General features: G+C 47.9%; 20 non-coding genes across 20 annotated transcripts; all 20 read right to left on the reverse strand.

Moving 5' to 3' along the window:
• Window positions 1-536: 536 nt before the first annotated feature.
• On the reverse strand, window positions 537-700 carry LOC142137021 (U1 spliceosomal RNA). The gene has a single exon (XR_012687686.1). It is a non-coding gene; the product is annotated as a U1 spliceosomal RNA (small nuclear RNA).
• Window positions 701-1,288: 588 nt separating this feature from the next.
• LOC142137022 (U1 spliceosomal RNA) lies at window positions 1,289-1,452 on the reverse strand. Its single transcript, XR_012687687.1, has one exon. It is a non-coding gene; the product is annotated as a U1 spliceosomal RNA (small nuclear RNA).
• A 588-nt stretch (window positions 1,453-2,040) lies between these two features.
• On the reverse strand, window positions 2,041-2,204 carry LOC142137121 (U1 spliceosomal RNA). Its single transcript, XR_012687784.1, has one exon. It is a non-coding gene; the product is annotated as a U1 spliceosomal RNA (small nuclear RNA).
• A 588-nt stretch (window positions 2,205-2,792) lies between these two features.
• Window positions 2,793-2,956, reverse strand: LOC142137172 (U1 spliceosomal RNA). Its single transcript, XR_012687833.1, has one exon. It is a non-coding gene; the product is annotated as a U1 spliceosomal RNA (small nuclear RNA).
• Window positions 2,957-3,544: 588 nt separating this feature from the next.
• LOC142137137 (U1 spliceosomal RNA) lies at window positions 3,545-3,708 on the reverse strand. The gene has a single exon (XR_012687800.1). It is a non-coding gene; the product is annotated as a U1 spliceosomal RNA (small nuclear RNA).
• A 589-nt stretch (window positions 3,709-4,297) lies between these two features.
• LOC142137023 (U1 spliceosomal RNA) lies at window positions 4,298-4,461 on the reverse strand. Its single transcript, XR_012687688.1, has one exon. It is a non-coding gene; the product is annotated as a U1 spliceosomal RNA (small nuclear RNA).
• Window positions 4,462-5,049: 588 nt separating this feature from the next.
• LOC142137153 (U1 spliceosomal RNA) lies at window positions 5,050-5,213 on the reverse strand. Its single transcript, XR_012687815.1, has one exon. It is a non-coding gene; the product is annotated as a U1 spliceosomal RNA (small nuclear RNA).
• A 588-nt stretch (window positions 5,214-5,801) lies between these two features.
• LOC142137025 (U1 spliceosomal RNA) lies at window positions 5,802-5,965 on the reverse strand. The gene has a single exon (XR_012687690.1). It is a non-coding gene; the product is annotated as a U1 spliceosomal RNA (small nuclear RNA).
• A 588-nt stretch (window positions 5,966-6,553) lies between these two features.
• Window positions 6,554-6,717, reverse strand: LOC142137122 (U1 spliceosomal RNA). Its single transcript, XR_012687785.1, has one exon. It is a non-coding gene; the product is annotated as a U1 spliceosomal RNA (small nuclear RNA).
• A 588-nt stretch (window positions 6,718-7,305) lies between these two features.
• Window positions 7,306-7,469, reverse strand: LOC142137026 (U1 spliceosomal RNA). Its single transcript, XR_012687691.1, has one exon. It is a non-coding gene; the product is annotated as a U1 spliceosomal RNA (small nuclear RNA).
• Window positions 7,470-8,057: 588 nt separating this feature from the next.
• On the reverse strand, window positions 8,058-8,221 carry LOC142137123 (U1 spliceosomal RNA). Its single transcript, XR_012687786.1, has one exon. It is a non-coding gene; the product is annotated as a U1 spliceosomal RNA (small nuclear RNA).
• Window positions 8,222-8,809: 588 nt separating this feature from the next.
• Window positions 8,810-8,973, reverse strand: LOC142137174 (U1 spliceosomal RNA). Its single transcript, XR_012687835.1, has one exon. It is a non-coding gene; the product is annotated as a U1 spliceosomal RNA (small nuclear RNA).
• A 588-nt stretch (window positions 8,974-9,561) lies between these two features.
• Window positions 9,562-9,725, reverse strand: LOC142137027 (U1 spliceosomal RNA). Its single transcript, XR_012687692.1, has one exon. It is a non-coding gene; the product is annotated as a U1 spliceosomal RNA (small nuclear RNA).
• A 588-nt stretch (window positions 9,726-10,313) lies between these two features.
• LOC142137124 (U1 spliceosomal RNA) lies at window positions 10,314-10,477 on the reverse strand. The gene has a single exon (XR_012687787.1). It is a non-coding gene; the product is annotated as a U1 spliceosomal RNA (small nuclear RNA).
• A 588-nt stretch (window positions 10,478-11,065) lies between these two features.
• LOC142137146 (U1 spliceosomal RNA) lies at window positions 11,066-11,229 on the reverse strand. Its single transcript, XR_012687809.1, has one exon. It is a non-coding gene; the product is annotated as a U1 spliceosomal RNA (small nuclear RNA).
• A 588-nt stretch (window positions 11,230-11,817) lies between these two features.
• LOC142137028 (U1 spliceosomal RNA) lies at window positions 11,818-11,981 on the reverse strand. The gene has a single exon (XR_012687693.1). It is a non-coding gene; the product is annotated as a U1 spliceosomal RNA (small nuclear RNA).
• A 588-nt stretch (window positions 11,982-12,569) lies between these two features.
• Window positions 12,570-12,733, reverse strand: LOC142137128 (U1 spliceosomal RNA). The gene has a single exon (XR_012687791.1). It is a non-coding gene; the product is annotated as a U1 spliceosomal RNA (small nuclear RNA).
• Window positions 12,734-13,321: 588 nt separating this feature from the next.
• LOC142137175 (U1 spliceosomal RNA) lies at window positions 13,322-13,485 on the reverse strand. Its single transcript, XR_012687836.1, has one exon. It is a non-coding gene; the product is annotated as a U1 spliceosomal RNA (small nuclear RNA).
• A 588-nt stretch (window positions 13,486-14,073) lies between these two features.
• On the reverse strand, window positions 14,074-14,237 carry LOC142137139 (U1 spliceosomal RNA). Its single transcript, XR_012687802.1, has one exon. It is a non-coding gene; the product is annotated as a U1 spliceosomal RNA (small nuclear RNA).
• Window positions 14,238-14,825: 588 nt separating this feature from the next.
• On the reverse strand, window positions 14,826-14,989 carry LOC142137029 (U1 spliceosomal RNA). Its single transcript, XR_012687694.1, has one exon. It is a non-coding gene; the product is annotated as a U1 spliceosomal RNA (small nuclear RNA).
• Window positions 14,990-15,019: the final 30 nt, after the last annotated feature.

Here is a 15,019-nt window from a genome sequence, read left to right on the forward strand (position 1 = left end):
GGGGGAGATTCTCCTGATGCAGCACAAATGAACTTTCAGCTGGGGACAACAACTGAAGGGAAGCGGATGGGTGCCTATTCCTGAAGCACCTCAAATGTCAAACTGTACGGACAAGTACAATTATAAGCATTCCCAGGGTGCAGCAGATATATTTGCATACGATGGGTTATCCAAGCAGTCAGCTGCAATACTCATCTGCATATGAAAAGAGAAAGACAGTAGAATGCCATCTATATAGGCCTGATTTGCATAAAGAAGCTCTGCAGGAAGAACTGTGCCCTGAAATAATCAGCAGCAAAAGGACACAGAGTGGTTCTATCAACCCTAGAATCATCAGAGAACAGGCAGTCATAGAGTACATGTCATATCTGGCAGAATGGCATCAGCACAGGGGGAAGAAAGCAAGCCAGGGAAAAAATCAGGCCGGATAGGGCTACAATATCAAGATATCGCGCTGCCGATAAAGCATTTAGATCATGCGCTTTCTGCAAGAAGGCTAGGTCACACAACTAAAGCTGACTTTTACCAGAGATGATCAGGGGAGAGCGCGAACGCAGTCCCCCACTACCACAAATTATGCAGTCGAGTTTCCCGCATTTGGGGAAATCGCAGGGGTCAGCACATCCGGAGTGCAATGGATGAACCTCACCCTGGGAGAACCACCTTTGTGATCATGGTATCTCCCCTGCCAGGTAAGTATGAGTTGGACTAGGACTCTGGAGGGCGACTGGTCAAGCACACGCCTGTCAAGTGGGGGAGATTCTCCTGATGCAGCACAAATGAACTTTCAGCTGGGGACAACAACTGAAGGGAAGCGGATGGGTGCCTATTCCTGAAGCACCTCAAATGTCAAACTGTACGGACAAGTACAATTATAAGCATTCCCAGGGTGCAGCAGATATATTTGCATACGATGGGTTATCCAAGCAGTCAGCTGCAATACTCATCTGCATATGAAAAGAGAAAGACAGTAGAATGCCATCTATATAGGCCTGATTTGCATAAAGAAGCTCTGCAGGAAGAACTGTGCCCTGAAATAATCAGCAGCAAAAGGACACAGAGTGGTTCTATCAACCCTAGAATTATCAGAGAACAGGCAGTCATAGAGTACATGTCATATCTGGCAGAATGGCATCAGCACAGGGGGAAGAAAGCAAGCCAGGGAAAAAATCAGGCCGGATAGGGCTACAATATCAAGATATCGCGCTGCCGATAAAGCATTTAGATCATGCGCTTTCTGCAAGAAGGCTAGGTCACACAACTAAAGCTGACTTTTACCAGAGATGATCAGGGGAGAGCGCGAACGCAGTCCCCCACTACCACAAATTATGCAGTCGAGTTTCCCGCATTTGGGGAAATCGCAGGGGTCAGCACATCCGGAGTGCAATGGATGAACCTCACCCTGGGAGAACCACCTTTGTGATCATGGTATCTCCCCTGCCAGGTAAGTATGAGTTGGACTAGGACTCTGGAGGGCGACTGGTCAAGCACACGCCTGTCAAGTGGGGGAGATTCTCCTGATGCAGCACAAATGAACTTTCAGCTGGGGACAACAACTGAAGGGAAGCGGATGGGTGCCTATTCCTGAAGCACCTCAAATGTCAAACTGTACGGACAAGTACAATTATAAGCATTCCCAGGGTGCAGCAGATATATTTGCATACGATGGGTTATCCAAGCAGTCAGCTGCAATACTCATCTGCATATGAAAAGAGAAAGACAGTAGAATGCCATCTATATAGGCCTGATTTGCATAAAGAAGCTCTGCAGGAAGAACTGTGCCCTGAAATAATCAGCAGCAAAAGGACACAGAGTGGTTCTATCAACCCTAGAATTATCAGAGAACAGGCAGTCATAGAGTACATGTCATATCTGGCAGAATGGCATCAGCACAGGGGGAAGAAAGCAAGCCAGGGAAAAAATCAGGCCGGATAGGGCTACAATATCAAGATATCGCGCTGCCGATAAAGCATTTAGATCATGCGCTTTCTGCAAGAAGGCTAGGTCACACAACTAAAGCTGACTTTTACCAGAGATGATCAGGGGAGAGCGCGAACGCAGCCCCCCACTACCACAAATTATGCAGTCGAGTTTCCCGCATTTGGGGAAATCGCAGGGGTCAGCACATCCGGAGTGCAATGGATGAACCTCACCCTGGGAGAACCACCTTTGTGATCATGGTATCTCCCCTGCCAGGTAAGTATGAGTTGGACTAGGACTCTGGAGGGCGACTGGTCAAGCACACGCCTGTCAAGTGGGGGAGATTCTCCTGATGCAGCACAAATGAACTTTCAGCTGGGGACAACAACTGAAGGGAAGCGGATGGGTGCCTATTCCTGAAGCACCTCAAATGTCAAACTGTACGGACAAGTACAATTATAAGCATTCCCAGGGTGCAGCAGATATATTTGCATACGATGGGTTATCCAAGCAGTCAGCTGCAATACTCATCTGCATATGAAAAGAGAAAGACAGTAGAATGCCATCTATATAGGCCTGATTTGCATAAAGAAGCTCTGCAGGAAGAACTGTGCCCTGAAATAATCAGCAGCAAAAGGACACAGAGTGGTTCTATCAACCCTAGAATTATCAGAGAACAGGCAGTCATAGAGTACATGTCATATCTGGCAGAATGGCATCAGCACAGGGGGCAGAAAGCAAGCCAGGGAAAAAATCAGGCCGGATAGGGCTACAATATCAAGATATCGCGCTGCCGATAAAGCATTTAGATCATGCGCTTTCTGCAAGAAGGCTAGGTCACACAACTAAAGCTGACTTTTACCAGAGATGATCAGGGGAGGGCGCGAACGCAGTCCCCCACTACCACAAATTATGCAGTCGAGTTTCCCGCATTTGGGGAAATCGCAGGGGTCAGCACATCTGGAGTGCAATGGATGAACCTCACCCTGGGAGAACCACCTTTGTGATCATGGTATCTTCCCTGCCAGGTAAGTATGAGTTGGACTAGGACTCTGGAGGGCGACTGGTCAAGCACACGCCTGTCAAGTGGGGGAGATTCTCCTGATGCAGCACAAATGAACTTTCAGCTGGGGACAACAACTGAAGGGAAGCGGATGGGTGCCTATTCCTGAAGCACCTCAAATGTCAAACTGTACGGACAAGTACAATTATAAGCATTCCCAGGGTGCAGCAGATATATTTGCATACGATGGGTTATCCAAGCAGTCAGCTGCAATACTCATCTGCATATGAAAAGAGAAAGACAGTAGAATGCCATCTATATAGGCCTGATTTGCATAAAGAAGCTCTGCAGGAAGAACTGTGCCCTGAAATAATCAGCAGCAAAAGGACACAGAGTGGTTCTATCAACCCTAGAATTATCAGAGAACAGGCAGTCATAGAGTACATGTCATATCTGGCAGAATGCCATCAGCACAGGGGGAAGAAAGCAAGCCAGGGAAAAAATCAGGCCGGATAGGGCTACAATATCAAGATATCGCGCTGCCGATAAAGCATTTAGATCATGCGCTTTCTGCAAGAAGGCTAGGTCACACAACTAAAGCTGACTTTTACCAGAGATGATCAGGGGAGAGCGCGAACGCAGTCCCCCACTACCACAAATTATGCAGTCAAGTTTCCCGCATTTGGGGAAATCGCAGGGGTCAGCACATCCGGAGTGCAATGGATGAACCTCACCCTGGGAGAACCACCTTTGTGATCATGGTATCTCCCCTGCCAGGTAAGTATGAGTTGGACTAGGACTCTGGAGGGCGACTGGTCAAGCACACGCCTGTCAAGTGGGGGAGATTCTCCTGATGCAGCACAAATGAACTTTCAGCTGGGGACAACAACTGAAGGGAAGCGGATGGGTGCCTATTCCTGAAGCACCTCAAATGTCAAACTGTACGGACAAGTACAATTATAAGCATTCCCAGGGTGCAGCAGATATATTTGCATACGATGGGTTATCCAAGCAGTCAGCTGCAATACTCATCTGCATATGAAAAGAGAAAGACAGTAGAATGCCATCTATATAGGCCTGATTTGCATAAAGAAGCCCTGCAGGAAGAACTGTGCCCTGAAATAATCAGCAGCAAAAGGACACAGAGTGGTTCTATCAACCCTAGAATTATCAGAGAACAGGCAGTCATAGAGTACATGTCATATCTGGCAGAATGGCATCAGCACAGGGGGAAGAAAGCAAGCCAGGGGAAAAAATCAGGCCGGATAGGGCTACAATATCAAGATATCGCGCTACCGATAAAGCATTTAGATCATGCGCTTTCTGCAAGAAGGCTAGGTCACACAACTAAAGCTGACTTTTACCAGAGATGATCAGGGGAGAGCGCGAACGCAGTCCCCCACTACCACAAATTATGCAGTCGAGTTTCCCGCATTTGGGGAAATCGCAGGGGTCAGCACATCCGGAGTGCAATGGATGAACCTCACCCTGGGAGAACCACCTTTGTGATCATGGTATCTCCCCTGCCAGGTAAGTATGAGTTGGACTAGGACTCTGGAGGGCGACTGGTCAAGCACACGCCTGTCAAGTGGGGGAGATTCTCCTGATGCAGCACAAATGAACTTTCAGCTGGGGACAACAACTGAAGGGAAGCGGATGGGTGCCTATTCCTGAAGCACCTCAAATGTCAAACTGTATGGACAAGTACAATTATAAGCATTCCCAGGGTGCAGCAGATATATTTGCATACGATGGGTTATCCAAGCAGTCAGCTGCAATACTCATCTGCATATGAAAAGAGAAAGACAGTAGAATGCCATCTATATAGGCCTGATTTGCATAAAGAAGCTCTGCAGGAAGAACTGTGCCCTGAAATAATCAGCAGCAAAAGGACACAGAGTGGTTCTATCAACCCTAGAATTATCAGAGAACAGGCAGTCATAGAGTACATGTCATATCTGGCAGAATGGCATCAGCACAGGGGGAAGAAAGCAAGCCAGGGAAAAAATCAGGCCGGATAGGGCTACAATATCAAGATATCGCGCTGCCGATAAAGCATTTAGATCATGCGCTTTCTGCAAGAAGGCTAGGTCACACAACTAAAGCTGACTTTTACCAGAGATGATCAGGGGAGAGCGCGAACGCAGTCCCCCACTACCACAAATTACGCAGTAGAGTTTCCCGCATTTGGGGAAATCGCAGGGGTCAGCACATCCGGAGTGCAATGGATGAGCCTCACCCTGGGAGAACCACCTTTGTGATCATGGTATCTCCCCTGCCAGGTAAGTATGAGTTGGACTAGGACTCTGGAGGGCGACTGGTCAAGCACACGCCTGTCAAGTGGGGGAGATTCTCCTGATGCAGCGCAAATGAACTTTCAGCTGGGGACAACAACTGAAGGGAAGCGGATGGGTGCCTATTCCTGAAGCACCTCAAATGTCAAACTGTACGGACAAGTACTATTATAAGCATTCCCAGGGTGCAGCAGATATATTTGCATACGATGGGTTATCCAAGCAGTCAGCTGCAATACTCATCTGCATATGAAAAGAGAAAGACAGTAGAATGCCATCTATATAGGCCTGATTTGCATAAAGAAGCTCTGCAGGAAGAACTGTGCCCTGAAATAATCAGCAGCAAAAGGACACAGAGTGGTTCTATCAACCCTAGAATTATCAGAGAACAGGCAGTCATAGAGTACATGTCATATCTGGCAGAATGGCATCAGCACAGGGGGAAGAAAGCAAGCCAGGGAAAAAATCAGGCCGGATAGGGCTACAATATCAAGATATCGCACTGCCGATAAAGCATTTAGATCATGCGCTTTCTGCAAGAAGGCTAGGTCACACAACTAAAGCTGACTTTTACCAGAGATGATCAGGGGAGAGCGCGAACGCAGTCCCCCACTACCACAAATTATGCAGTCGAGTTTCCCGCATTTGGGGAAATCGCAGGGGTCAGCACATCCGGAGTGCAATGGATGAACCTCACCCTGGGAGAACCACCTTTGTGATCATGGTATCTCCCCTGCCAGGTAAGTATGAGTTGGACTAGGACTCTGGAGGGCGACTGGTCAAGCACACGCCTGTCAAGTGGGGGAGATTCTCCTGATGCAGCACAAATGAACTTTCAGCTGGGGACAACAACTGAAGGGAAGCGGATGGGTGCCTATTCCTGAAGCACCTCAAATGTCAAACTGTACGGACAAGTACAATTATAAGCATTCCCAGGGTGCAGCAGATATATTTGCATACGATGGGTTATCCAAGCAGTCAGCTGCAATACTCATCTGCATATGAAAAGAGAAAGACAGTAGAATGCCATCTATATAGGCCTGATTTGCATAAAGAAGCTCTGCAGGAAGAACTGTGCCCTGAAATAATCAGCAGCAAAAGGACACAGAGTGGTTCTATCAACCCTAGAATTATCAGAGAACAGGCAGTCATAGAGTACATGTCATATCTGGCAGAATGGCATCAGCACAGGGGGAAGAAAGCAAGCCAGGGAAAAAATCAGGCCGGATAGGGCTACAATATCAAGATATCGCGCTGCCGATAAAGCATTTAGATCATGCGCTTTCTGCAAGAAGGCTAGGTCACACAACTAAAGCTGACTTTTACCAGAGATGATCAGGGGAGAGCGCGAACGCAGCCCCCCACTACCACAAATTATGCAGTCGAGTTTCCCGCATTTGGGGAAATCGCAGGGGTCAGCACATCCGGAGTGCAATGGATGAACCTCACCCTGGGAGAACCACCTTTGTGATCATGGTATCTCCCCTGCCAGGTAAGTATGAGTTGGACTAGGACTCTGGAGGGCGACTGGTCAAGCACACGCCTGTCAAGTGGGGGAGATTCTCCTGATGCAGCACAAATGAACTTTCAGCTGGGGACAACAACTGAAGGGAAGCGGATGGGTGCCTATTCCTGAAGCACCTCAAATGTCAAACTGTACGGACAAGTACAATTATAAGCATTCCCAGGGTGCAGCAGATATATTTGCATACGATGGGTTATCCAAGCAGTCAGCTGCAATACTCATCTGCATATGAAAAGAGAAAGACAGTAGAATGCCATCTATATAGGCCTGATTTGCATAAAGAAGCTCTGCAGGAAGAACTGTGCCCTGAAATAATCAGCAGCAAAAGGACACAGAGTGGTTCTATCAACCCTAGAATCATCAGAGAACAGGCAGTCATAGAGTACATGTCATATCTGGCAGAATGGCATCAGCACAGGGGGAAGAAAGCAAGCCAGGGAAAAAATCAGGCCGGATAGGGCTACAATATCAAGATATCGCGCTGCCGATAAAGCATTTAGATCATGCGCTTTCTGCAAGAAGGCTAGGTCACACAACTAAAGCTGACTTTTACCAGAGATGATCAGGGGAGAGCGCGAACGCAGTCCCCCACTACCACAAATTATGCAGTCGAGTTTCCCGCATTTGGGGAAATCGCAGGGGTCAGCACATCCGGAGTGCAATGGATGAACCTCACCCTGGGAGAACCACCTTTGTGATCATGGTATCTCCCCTGCCAGGTAAGTATGAGTTGGACTAGGACTCTGGAGGGCGACTGGTCAAGCACACGCCTGTCAAGTGGGGGAGATTCTCCTGATGCAGCACAAATGAACTTTCAGCTGGGGACAACAACTGAAGGGAAGCGGATGGGTGCCTATTCCTGAAGCACCTCAAATGTCAAACTGTACGGACAAGTACAATTATAAGCATTCCCAGGGTGCAGCAGATATATTTGCATACGATGGGTTATCCAAGCAGTCAGCTGCAATACTCATCTGCATATGAAAAGAGAAAGACAGTAGAATGCCATCTATATAGGCCTGATTTGCATAAAGAAGCTCTGCAGGAAGAACTGTGCCCTGAAATAATCAGCAGCAAAAGGACACAGAGTGGTTCTATCAACCCTAGAATTATCAGAGAACAGGCAGTCATAGAGTACATGTCATATCTGGCAGAATGGCATCAGCACAGGGGGAAGAAAGCAAGCCAGGGAAAAAATCAGGCCGGATAGGGCTACAATATCAAGATATCGCGCTGCCGATAAAGCATTTAGATCATGCGCTTTCTGCAAGAAGGCTAGGTCACACAACTAAAGCTGACTTTTACCAGAGATGATCAGGGGAGAGCGCGAACGCAGCCCCCCACTACCACAAATTATGCAGTCGAGTTTCCCGCATTTGGGGAAATCGCAGGGGTCAGCACATCCGGAGTGCAATGGATGAACCTCACCCTGGGAGAACCACCTTTGTGATCATGGTATCTCCCCTGCCAGGTAAGTATGAGTTGGACTAGGACTCTGGAGGGCGACTGGTCAAGCACACGCCTGTCAAGTGGGGGAGATTCTCCTGATGCAGCACAAATGAACTTTCAGCTGGGGACAACAACTGAAGGGAAGCGGATGGGTGCCTATTCCTGAAGCACCTCAAATGTCAAACTGTACGGACAAGTACAATTATAAGCATTCCCAGGGTGCAGCAGATATATTTGCATACGATGGGTTATCCAAGCAGTCAGCTGCAATACTCATCTGCATATGAAAAGAGAAAGACAGTAGAATGCCATCTATATAGGCCTGATTTGCATAAAGAAGCTCTGCAGGAAGAACTGTGCCCTGAAATAATCAGCAGCAAAAGGACACAGAGTGGTTCTATCAACCCTAGAATTATCAGAGAACAGGCAGTCATAGAGTACATGTCATATCTGGCAGAATGGCATCAGCACAGGGGGCAGAAAGCAAGCCAGGGAAAAAATCAGGCCGGATAGGGCTACAATATCAAGATATCGCGCTGCCGATAAAGCATTTAGATCATGCGCTTTCTGCAAGAAGGCTAGGTCACACAACTAAAGCTGACTTTTACCAGAGATGATCAGGGGAGGGCGCGAACGCAGTCCCCCACTACCACAAATTATGCAGTCGAGTTTCCCGCATTTGGGGAAATCGCAGGGGTCAGCACATCTGGAGTGCAATGGATGAACCTCACCCTGGGAGAACCACCTTTGTGATCATGGTATCTTCCCTGCCAGGTAAGTATGAGTTGGACTAGGACTCTGGAGGGCGACTGGTCAAGCACACGCCTGTCAAGTGGGGGAGATTCTCCTGATGCAGCACAAATGAACTTTCAGCTGGGGACAACAACTGAAGGGAAGCGGATGGGTGCCTATTCCTGAAGCACCTCAAATGTCAAACTGTACGGACAAGTACAATTATAAGCATTCCCAGGGTGCAGCAGATATATTTGCATACGATGGGTTATCCAAGCAGTCAGCTGCAATACTCATCTGCATATGAAAAGAGAAAGACAGTAGAATGCCATCTATATAGGCCTGATTTGCATAAAGAAGCTCTGCAGGAAGAACTGTGCCCTGAAATAATCAGCAGCAAAAGGACACAGAGTGGTTCTATCAACCCTAGAATTATCAGAGAACAGGCAGTCATAGAGTACATGTCATATCTGGCAGAATGGCATCAGCACAGGGGGAAGAAAGCAAGCCAGGGAAAAAATCAGGCCGGATAGGGCTACAATATCAAGATATCGCGCTGCCGATAAAGCATTTAGATCATGCGCTTTCTGCAAGAAGGCTAGGTCACACAACTAAAGCTGACTTTTACCAGAGATGATCAGGGGAGAGCGCGAACGCAGTCCCCCACTACCACAAATTATGCAGTCGAGTTTCCCGCATTTGGGGAAATCGCAGGGGTCAGCACATCCGGAGTGCAATGGATGAACCTCACCCTGGGAGAACCACCTTTGTGATCATGGTATCTCCCCTGCCAGGTAAGTATGAGTTGGACTAGGACTCTGGAGGGCGACTGGTCAAGCACACGCCTGTCAAGTGGGGGAGATTCTCCTGATGCAGCACAAATGAACTTTCAGCTGGGGACAACAACTGAAGGGAAGCGGATGGGTGCCTATTCCTGAAGCACCTCAAATGTCAAACTGTACGGACAAGTACAATTATAAGCATTCCCAGGGTGCAGCAGATATATTTGCATACGATGGGTTATCCAAGCAGTCAGCTGCAATACTCATCTGCATATGAAAAGAGAAAGACAGTAGAATGCCATCTATATAGGCCTGATTTGCATAAAGAAGCTCTGCAGGAAGAACTGTGCCCTGAAATAATCAGCAGCAAAAGGACACAGAGTGGTTCTATCAACCCTAGAATTATCAGAGAACAGGCAGTCATAGAGTACATGTCATATCTGGCAGAATGGCATCAGCACAGGGGGAAGAAAGCAAGCCAGGGAAAAAATCAGGCCGGATAGGGCTACAATATCAAGATATCGCGCTGCCGATAAAGCATTTAGATCATGCGCTTTCTGCAAGAAGGCTAGGTCACACAACTAAAGCTGACTTTTACCAGAGATGATCAGGGGAGAGCGCGAACGCAGCCCCCCACTACCACAAATTATGCAGTCGAGTTTCCCGCATTTGGGGAAATCGCAGGGGTCAGCACATCCGGAGTGCAATGGATGAACCTCACCCTGGGAGAACCACCTTTGTGATCATGGTATCTCCCCTGCCAGGTAAGTATGAGTTGGACTAGGACTCTGGAGGGCGACTGGTCAAGCACACGCCTGTCAAGTGGGGGAGATTCTCCTGATGCAGCACAAATGAACTTTCAGCTGGGGACAACAACTGAAGGGAAGCGGATGGGTGCCTATTCCTGAAGCACCTCAAATGTCAAACTGTACGGACAAGTACAATTATAAGCATTCCCAGGGTGCAGCAGATATATTTGCATACGATGGGTTATCCAAGCAGTCAGCTGCAATACTCATCTGCATATGAAAAGAGAAAGACAGTAGAATGCCATCTATATAGGCCTGATTTGCATAAAGAAGCTCTGCAGGAAGAACTGTGCCCTGAAATAATCAGCAGCAAAAGGACACAGAGTGGTTCTATCAACCCTAGAATCATCAGAGAACAGGCAGTCATAGAGTACATGTCATATCTGGCAGAATGGCATCAGCACAGGGGGAAGAAAGCAAGCCAGGGAAAAAATCAGGCCGGATAGGGCTACAATATCAAGATATCGCGCTGCCGATAAAGCATTTAGATCATGCGCTTTCTGCAAGAAGGCTAGGTCACACAACTAAAGCTGACTTTTACCAGAGATGATCAGGGGAGAGCGCGAACGCAGTCCCCCACTACCACAAATTATGCAGTCGAGGTTCCCGCATTTGGGGAAATCGCAGGGGTCAGCACATCCGGAGTGCAATGGATGAACCTCACCCTGGGAGAACCACCTTTGTGATCATGGTATCTCCCCTGCCAGGTAAGTATGAGTTGGACTAGGACTCTGGAGGGCGACTGGTCAAGCACATGCCTGTCAAGTGGGGGAGATTCTCCTGATGCAGCACAAATGAACTTTCAGCTGGGGACAACAACTGAAGGGAAGCGGATGGGTGCCTATTCCTGAAGCACCTCAAATGTCAAACTGTACGGACAAGTACAATTATAAGCATTCCCAGGGTGCAGCAGATATATTTGCATACGATGGGTTATCCAAGCAGTCAGCTGCAATACTCATCTGCATATGAAAAGAGAAAGACAGTAGAATGCCATCTATATAGGCCTGATTTGCATAAAGAAGCTCTGCAGGAAGAACTGTGCCCTGAAATAATCAGCAGCAAAAGGACACAGAGTGGTTCTATCAACCCTAGAATTATCAGAGAACAGGCAGTCATAGAGTACATGTCATATCTGGCAGAATGGCATCAGCACAGGGGGAAGAAAGCAAGCCAGGGAAAAAATCAGGCCGGATAGGGCTACAATATCAAGATATCGCGCTGCCGATAAAGCATTTAGATCATGCGCTTTCTGCAAGAAGGCTAGGTCACACAACTAAAGCTGACTTTTACCAGAGATGATCAGGGGAGAGCGCGAACGCAGTCCCCCACTACCACAAATTATGCAGTCGAGTTTCCCGCATTTGGGGAAATCGCAGGGGTCAGCACATCCGGAGTGCAATGGATGAACCTCACCCTGGGAGAACCACCTTTGTGATCATGGTATCTCCCCTGCCAGGTAAGTATGAGTTGGACTAGGACTCTGGAGGGCGACTGGTCAAGCACACGCCTGTCAAGTGGGGGAGATTCTCCTGATGCAGCACAAATGAACTTTCAGCTGGGGACAACAACTGAAGGGAAGCGGATGGGTGCCTATTCCTGAAGCACCTCAAATGTCAAACTGTACGGACAAGTACAATTATAAGCATTCCCAGGGTGCAGCAGATATATTTGCATACGATGGGTTATCCAAGCAGTCAGCTGCAATACTCATCTGCATATGAAAAGAGAAAGACAGTAGAATGCCATCTATATAGGCCTGATTTGCATAAAGAAGCTCTGCAGGAAGAACTGTGCCCTGAAATAATCAGCAGCAAAAGGACACAGAGTGGTTCTATCAACCCTAGAATTATCAGAGAACAGGCAGTCATAGAGTACATGTCATATCTGGCAGAATGGCATCAGCACAGGGGGAAGAAAGCAAGCCAGGGAAAAAATCAGGCCGGATAGGGCTACAATATCAAGATATCGCGCTGCCGATAAAGCATTTAGATCATGCGCTTTCTGCAAGAAGGCTAGGTCACACAACTAAAGCTGACTTTTACCAGAGATGATCAGGGGAGAGCGCGAACGCAGCCCCCCACTATCACAAATTATGCAGTCGAGTTTCCCGCATTTGGGGAAATCGCAGGGGTCAGCACATCCGGAGTGCAATGGATGAACCTCACCCTGGGAGAACCACCTTTGTGATCATGGTATCTCCCCTGCCAGGTAAGTATGAGTTGGACTAGGACTCTGGAGGGCGACTGGTCAAGCACACGCCTGTCAAGTGGGGGAGATTCTCCTGATGCAGCACAAATGAACTTTCAGCTGGGGACAACAACTGAAGGGAAGCGGATGGGTGCCTATTCCTGAAGCACCTCAAATGTCAAACTGTACGGACAAGTACAATTATAAGCATTCCCAGGGTGCAGCAGATATATTTGCATACGATGGGTTATCCAAGCAGTCAGCTGCAATACTCATCTGCATATGAAAAGAGAAAGACAGTAGAATGCCATCTATATAGGCCTGATTTGCATAAAGAAGCTCTGCAGGAAGAACTGTGCCCTGAAATAATCAGCAGCAAAAGGACACAGAGTGGTTCTATCAACCCTAGAATTATCAGAGAACAGGCAGTCATAGAGTACATGTCATATCTGGCAGAATGGCATCAGCACAGGGGGCAGAAAGCAAGCCAGGGAAAAAATCAGGCCGGATAGGGCTACAATATCAAGATATCGCGCTGCCGATAAAGCATTTAGATCATGCGCTTTCTGCAAGAAGGCTAGGTCACACAACTAAAGCTGACTTTTACCAGAGATGATCAGGGGAGGGCGCGAACGCAGTCCCCCACTACCACAAATTATGCAGTCGAGTTTCCCGCATTTGGGGAAATCGCAGGGGTCAGCACATCTGGAGTGCAATGGATGAACCTCACCCTGGGAGAACCACCTTTGTGATCATGGTATCTTCCCTGCCAGGTAAGTATGAGTTGGACTAGGACTCTGGAGGGCGACTGGTCAAGCACACGCCTGTCAAGTGGGGGAGATTCTCCTGATGCAGCACAAATGAACTTTCAGCTGGGGACAACAACTGAAGGGAAGCGGATGGGTGCCTATTCCTGAAGCACCTCAAATGTCAAACTGTACGGACAAGTACAATTATAAGCATTCCCAGGGTGCAGCAGATATATTTGCATACGATGGGTTATCCAAGCAGTCAGCTGCAATACTCATCTGCATATGAAAAGAGAAAGACAGTAGAATGCCATCTATATAGGCCTGATTTGCATAAAGAAGCTCTGCAGGAAGAACTGTGCCCTGAAATAATCAGCAGCAAAAGGACACAGAGTGGTTCTATCAACCCTAGAATTATCAGAGAACAGGCAGTCATAGAGTACATGTCATATCTGGCAGAATGCCATCAGCACAGGGGGAAGAAAGCAAGCCAGGGAAAAAATCAGGCCGGATAGGGCTACAATATCAAGATATCGCGCTGCCGATAAAGCATTTAGATCATGCGCTTTCTGCAAGAAGGCTAGGTCACACAACTAAAGCTGACTTTTACCAGAGATGATCAGGGGAGAGCGCGAACGCAGTCCCCCACTACCACAAATTATGCAGTCAAGTTTCCCGCATTTGGGGAAATCGCAGGGGTCAGCACATCCGGAGTGCAATGGATGAACCTCACCCTGGGAGAACCACCTTTGTGATCATGGTATCTCCCCTGCCAGGTAAGTATGAGTTGGACTAGGACTCTGGAGGGCGACTGGTCAAGCACACGCCTGTCAAGTGGGGGAGATTCTCCTGATGCAGCACAAATGAACTTTCAGCTGGGGACAACAACTGAAGGGAAGCGGATGGGTGCCTATTCCTGAAGCACCTCAAATGTCAAACTGTACGGACAAGTACAATTATAAGCATTCCCAGGGTGCAGCAGATATATTTGCATACGATGGGTTATCCAAGCAGTCAGCTGCAATACTCATCTGCATATGAAAAGAGAAAGACAGTAGAATGCCATCTATATAGGCCTGATTTGCATAAAGAAGCTCTGCAGGAAGAACTGTGCCCTGAAATAATCAGCAGCAAAAGGACACAGAGTGGTTCTATCAACCCTAGAATTATCAGAGAACAGGCAGTCATAGAGTACATGTCATATCTGGCAGAATGGCATCAGCACAGGGGGAAGAAAGCAAGCCAGGGAAAAAATCAGGCCGGATAGGGCTACAATATCAAGATATCGCGCTGCCGATAAAGCATTTAGATCATGCGCTTTCTGCAAGAAGGCTAGGTCACACAACTAAAGCTGACTTTTACCAGAGATGATCAGGGGAGAGCGCGAACGCAGTCCCCCACTACCACAAATTATGCAGTCGAGTTTCCCGCATTTGGGGAAATCGCAGGGGTCAGCACATCCGGAGTGCAATGGATGAACCTCACCCTGGGAGAACCACCTTTGTGATCATGGTATCTCCCCTGCCAGGTAAGTATGAGTTGGACTAGGACTCTGGAGGGCGACTG

Source organism: Mixophyes fleayi, chromosome 1 (assembly GCF_038048845.1).
Source record: "Mixophyes fleayi isolate aMixFle1 chromosome 1, aMixFle1.hap1, whole genome shotgun sequence".
Classification (NCBI taxonomy): Eukaryota; Metazoa; Chordata; class Amphibia; order Anura; family Limnodynastidae; genus Mixophyes; species Mixophyes fleayi.